General features: G+C 33.6%; 1 protein-coding gene and 1 long non-coding RNA gene across 17 annotated transcripts in view; one reads left to right on the plus strand and one right to left on the minus strand.

Annotated features, from left to right (window-relative positions):
* Slc4a10 (solute carrier family 4 member 10) overlaps window positions 1-5,479 on the plus strand; it is a 432,277-nt gene that overhangs the window by 140,194 nt on the left and 286,604 nt on the right. For all 16 annotated transcript variants that reach the window (XM_031370397.1, XM_031370402.1, XM_031370408.1 and 13 more), the window contains one exon: window positions 4,455-4,603. The gene's annotated coding sequence lies outside the window, so the exon portion shown is untranslated. The remainder of the gene's footprint in view (window positions 1-4,454; window positions 4,604-5,479) is intronic.
* Window positions 4,400-5,479, minus strand: part of LOC116090228 — a 7,894-nt gene continuing 6,814 nt past the window's right edge. Inside the window, exon 2 of the long non-coding RNA XR_004118618.1 lies at window positions 4,400-4,575. This is a non-coding gene — a long non-coding RNA (uncharacterized LOC116090228). The remainder of the gene's footprint in view (window positions 4,576-5,479) is intronic.

Below are 5,479 nucleotides of genomic sequence, written 5' to 3' on the forward strand. Positions count from 1 at the left end.
TAGTACTCCATTGTGTAGATGTACCACAATTTCTGTATCCACTCCTCTGTTGAGGGACATCTGGGACAACCAACCATTTTTCAATCCTTTTTCTCTTCCTCCCTTTCCTTAGGGTCTTGAGGATTGCCCACACTCTGGCCTGTATTTCTTCAGAAACTTGTGGAGTTAGTTTTACTATCTTTTACTGTCGCTGAAATTGAAAAAAATAACAAGACCAGCATTTGTCTTCTGATTTTCAAGTAATGGTCCTGGTATTAAAAACTAGATTGTTATGTTCATATATAGGGAAGCTCATGAGGTTAATGACAGATACTAAAAGACAAATGCCTTTCAAAACTCATTTTTGCTCACATTTTCTTTTATCTTGAACTACTGGTTTTCAATAACGCTGATCAAGTCAAAATTATTCCTGAAAGTAAAAGTTATCAATGTTTTTATGTCACACGTGTGTGATATTTATGTTTGTTCTAGTGAAGAAATACTTCAGTGTTTACTAGCTCTGAACCTTTGCCCTAAAGTGAGTGAGTGAGTGAGTGTGTGAGTGTGTGTGTGTGTGTGTGTGTGTGTGTGTGTGTATGTGTGTGTGTCTGTATGTTTTAATGGAAAGTTGAAATACAAACATAGAGCATTACCAGGCTTCTAGAAAAATAATAGATTGTAAGACAGCTTACCAAAGGTTTGGGAATGGTTTATTGGGAAATATTTTATAGTAATATATATTTATTCAACATACACAAAAATTTAGGATGTTGAGTGGCTAGTGAAAAGTCCAGAATGTGTTTAAATGTTGATGTTTCCTCAGGTTCTCTTCATTGTATTGTTCTAACTCTAGAACATATGTACTCAGATATTTTTCCCATCCTAAACTTACTTCCAGCTCTATTTTTGACATTTTCATTTGGGCATTTCTAGCTAATTCACTCAATGAAGTAATGATGGGTCCCACCATTTGTTGAGGAATTACTACATACTGGAAAATATTATAAGTATGTCACTGGCATTAGGTGATTTAATTCTCAGAGCAGTTTAAACTTGTTCTTTAATTAATTTTACAAAACCAAGAGTTCAGGAGTTCAAAAAACATACGCAAGTTGGCTTGGACATCATATTACACATGAGTACAAAGTTCCTTTATTTCTTTATTTTACACTTCTCTTGTCTTTGCTTTTGTTTTCTCAAATACTTGGAATCGAAGTCAGGGTTTCCCACATGCTGAGCAAGCACTCTACTACTGGACTATCCTCTACTCTCTTCAGCGAAGTCTGTTACTACAGCTTTATAGTTCAGTTAAGGATCTAGCATCTTTTTAGAAGCCTTTTATATAAATTTTAATAATTAGTGAATGTTTTAGCCTTAAAAATTAACAACTAGATAATTTATTATCTCTGACATTACATATTTTATTATCTTTGACATTAAATGAGAATTTATTGAGAACATATGATTTACATGAATAGAAGAAACAGAAGACAAGAGGAAAGCATATTATATGTTTGACTAAACAAAAGCAAACAACCTAGCTCAGGTCATTAACACTGCAGGATTTCTCACCCTGACACAAGAATTATCACTCCAGTTATTTTCTATTAAGAAACAGGACCACATGTTTCTTCTCTGAATGAAGTTTGAAGAAGCCTTGCTATAAATAAAACACCATCGCATACATCATTGTTACAGAAATACTGTGTTTTTTTTGTTTGACCACATCCATTAAAAACAAACAACACTTTCTGAGTTCATATAAATGCTGAGTGTGGATGTGGACATCATTATTCTTTATGCTAGTTAGATTTAGCATAAACATTTTATTTGGTAACCTAGACAGATTAAGTTCACTTACAGCATATGTAGTGTGTGCTCTTTGAGGCAGGTGCTGCCTTCATTGGAGGCTTGCTAGGCTGCTTTAAGTTGTGGGAAGCTCAGCAAGTTGCTTCACTTGATCTATTTCAGTTTTCAAACATATCAATTGATATAAAAACACATTTTTAGGGTTGAAATTGAGGGCAAATTAAATAATTATATAAAACATTTAGTATGGTATGGGATATAACCTGAAGACTAAAACCATGATGAATTTTTTTTGTTGTGAAACAATGCATAGCATGTTGGTTCATTTAGGATGTATATAATGTTTGCCATTTCTAAATAATTAGTGATATTTAAGCCAAATAAGTTTGTTTCTTTCTTTCTTTCCTTTTTTTTTCTGATTTGAGACAGGGTTTTCCCACTTAGTTCTGGATGTTCTGGTGCTACTCACTCTGTAGACTAAGCTGGCTTCAAACTCAGAGACATCCACATGCCTCTGCTTCCAGAGTACTGGGATTTAAGGAGTGTGCTACTATACCAGGCTCAACAGGCTCAAATAATTCTCCTTTAAGAAAGATACATGCTGTCTTGGGTTAGAGAACATGTGAAAATCAAGTTACAATAAGTGATACACAGGTCACTTAATATAAATATTTCAATTTGAAAATATAGAATGTTTATTCTTATCCCAACTTTGTAGATTAGAACTTTGAATATGAAACCTACATAAAAGCATCCATATCAATTCAGATATAAACTCACTATGTATAAGTTTTAGTGATTCCTTTATAGGAGGTAGATACCTTAAATAATATATATACACATATATTTATAGTCATTCTGTCGAATATATTTAAACACTAAGGCAGTGAATACAAGTGTTCTTCCTTAGTTTGAGAGCCTGTTAGCATTTGTGCTTTGTAGATGTGATTTCAAAGCCATTATAGTGATGTCAATTAATTTATTAATTCTATTTTCAATCTCATTTTTATATTTAAAGTATTTTTTGAAAAATTCATACATGAGTGTGTTATTTATATCTTTTCTTTGCCTCTTTCTTTCCACGTCCAGTCCTGTTCTGTCCTTCCATTCCCTCTCAAATTTATGACCTTATTTTCTAAAGTTAGACACACACACGCACACGCAGACATACCTGTTGAGTCTATTTTGTGCACATGTGTTGAGAGCGAACTACCTGGGAGTCAGTAACACATCAGGAAGCTTGTCCTTAGACAAAACACATTCTCCTCGTCTCAGTAGCATTGTCTGTAGCTTGTCATCTAGAGATGGGACCTTGTGAAATTTCTTCTGCTTATGCAAGCATGCCAACTTGTGTGCTCAAAGTGTGCCATGTTTTAGGAATAGGCTCTTACCTTCAAGTTCTAGGAGGCAGCCAAAGAAAATGGTATTGGTGTATAGTGCTTTGGGAGTCTCTTGGAACTCCCATGACCAACAACCTAAAAGAATGTCTATTCCTGGCAATGTGGTTTTTGTTATTCTGTGGCTCTTGAGGTGAGCATTAACACCGTGTGTGGTGTAATTCCATTTAAACTATATATACACTACATACACATGTTACACCACATGGGTGATTATATTATATGTGTGTGTGTGTGTGTGTGTGTGTGTATGTTATATATTGCATTTTACCATAAATTTATAATATATAATATAGTTATATAGTGCACCTTTAAGTAAATTTGTAAGACAGTGTATTTTCTTCTGGCTTTTCAAACATCCTGTGTGTTAATCTTTCCTTCTTCTCTTTGCCTGTGTATTACCTTCCTCCCCACTTCATTATTATTTGATAAATTATGCTTCTGATTATAGTTTAATATTCAGTTAAAATAATATTTGTGACAAATTTAAATATTTTTGGCTCTATTATTCAATCTTGCTTCAGAGACAATTAGTTTTGATCTAAATAATTAGAAACAAAAGAAAAGTAAGTAAAAACAAGAAATAAATCTCAACTTGCCTTTCTTCTGTGTCTTACACTGAGTATCAGCTGGCTTTTCTGTTCATAGGCTATGAATATGGCAATGCCTTCTATGGATTTTCATTGTTGATACCATGTATTAGTAATACTACAGTAATTAGTAATTACTACTAATTAGTAATTAGTTTACTTTGCCATATACATGAATTGATGGGAAACCATTCCTATGCTTTATACTTGATTCAGATGTCATCTTTCCTGAGGTGTCATCCTTAGTATTTCCTTGCTTTCACTTGGCTCTGAAACAGGTGGCCCCTTTACTTCTTTCATATATGTATGACAATCACATTGTCCTTGGACACATCTGAGTATGTACTTTCTCTCCATCTGAGGCCTCCTTGGGGAAAACTTTCCTAGTTTTCCCAGTGCCTTGCTCAATTTTGTGTTCATAGGAATTATTCAGTAAATGCTGATTAAATGAATACACCAGTCTTTGTCTTTATTTATGAGATACTTGTGTTCCTGGTAAATATTAGAATACTTAGGTAAACATTAATTTTTCTCATGATAAATTTTTAAAATTTTTTTCTCTTGTTAAATTATGACCTGATATATTTATATTGAAGCAAGATAATATTTTCTGTCATAACCAAGTTTGAAGTTATTTAAGTGTCTATTTTTTTATTTACTCATTGTGTTTAACTCTTAGGAGTGGATGATGCAATATCCAAATCCAGTTGAATTTCAGGAGACAAAGCTCGAATACTGGTTCCAGATTGTAGCGTGGTAAGGAAAGCTGAAGATCCAAGATGCCCATGGCAAAGGCTTCCCTAGAATTGAAGAGAAGAATTGGAAATGGTAAGCTATTTATTTCCAATGTACTCTTCTTATGTGTGCTCTTTTCTGTTAGTTGAGCCTTGGTTTAGGATAAAGAAAGGAAGAAACAATGATAGGTAGCTATTTCAAATGAATTCATAAAATCTGAAAGTAGAAAGTGACAGTTTTGTCACAGCCTGGGTGAGATAGCAGAGATATACCTTAAAGGTAATAAATAGTCTAATTGCATTGTTTATTTAGGTATTATATCTTAAGATAAGGACTTCCATTTCATGATTATAAGTCAACACTTGCTTTTAATGCAATGAAAAGAATAAACAAAAAGGAACTATCCCCATTACCTTCAGAAAAATAGGTAATACATGCCAAATATTAAGAATGACTATCTTCAGTGGATGATCTCATCCACTGAAATGACTCTTTTTCTGGTTTCTATATCATTCTTGATTTTCCTGGCGAAATATTATTCTTTAGGTTTTATCTCCTTCCCTACTAACACATTGGTTAGGCCCTACATCCCTAGTTAATGCTCCTCGAGTAAATTCTGGAGAGCTCATTCTGTGATTAACATAATACATTGAAAAATCATCTTTTTCTTCTTTTATAGAAGCAGGCAACACAAAATATACAAGTCTTTATTGAAATTTCTAATAAAAATACCATCTTAAAATTATTTTTATGGTATATCCAAATTATAGTTTCTGGTGAGGTTTTCTATTCATAAAAAATAAGCCCAATAATAACTAAGTAATCAGAAAACATACTTTGAAATTTTCAGCTGGGCAGTGGTGGCACATGCCTTTAATCCCAGCACTTAGAAGGCAGAGGCAGGCGGATTTCAGAGTTCGTGGCCAGCCTGGTCTACAGAGTGAGTTCTAGGACAGCCAGGGCTACACA

The sequence above is a fragment of the Mastomys coucha genome, unplaced genomic scaffold (assembly GCF_008632895.1).
Source record: "Mastomys coucha isolate ucsf_1 unplaced genomic scaffold, UCSF_Mcou_1 pScaffold15, whole genome shotgun sequence".
NCBI classification, from domain to species: Eukaryota; Metazoa; Chordata; class Mammalia; order Rodentia; family Muridae; genus Mastomys; species Mastomys coucha.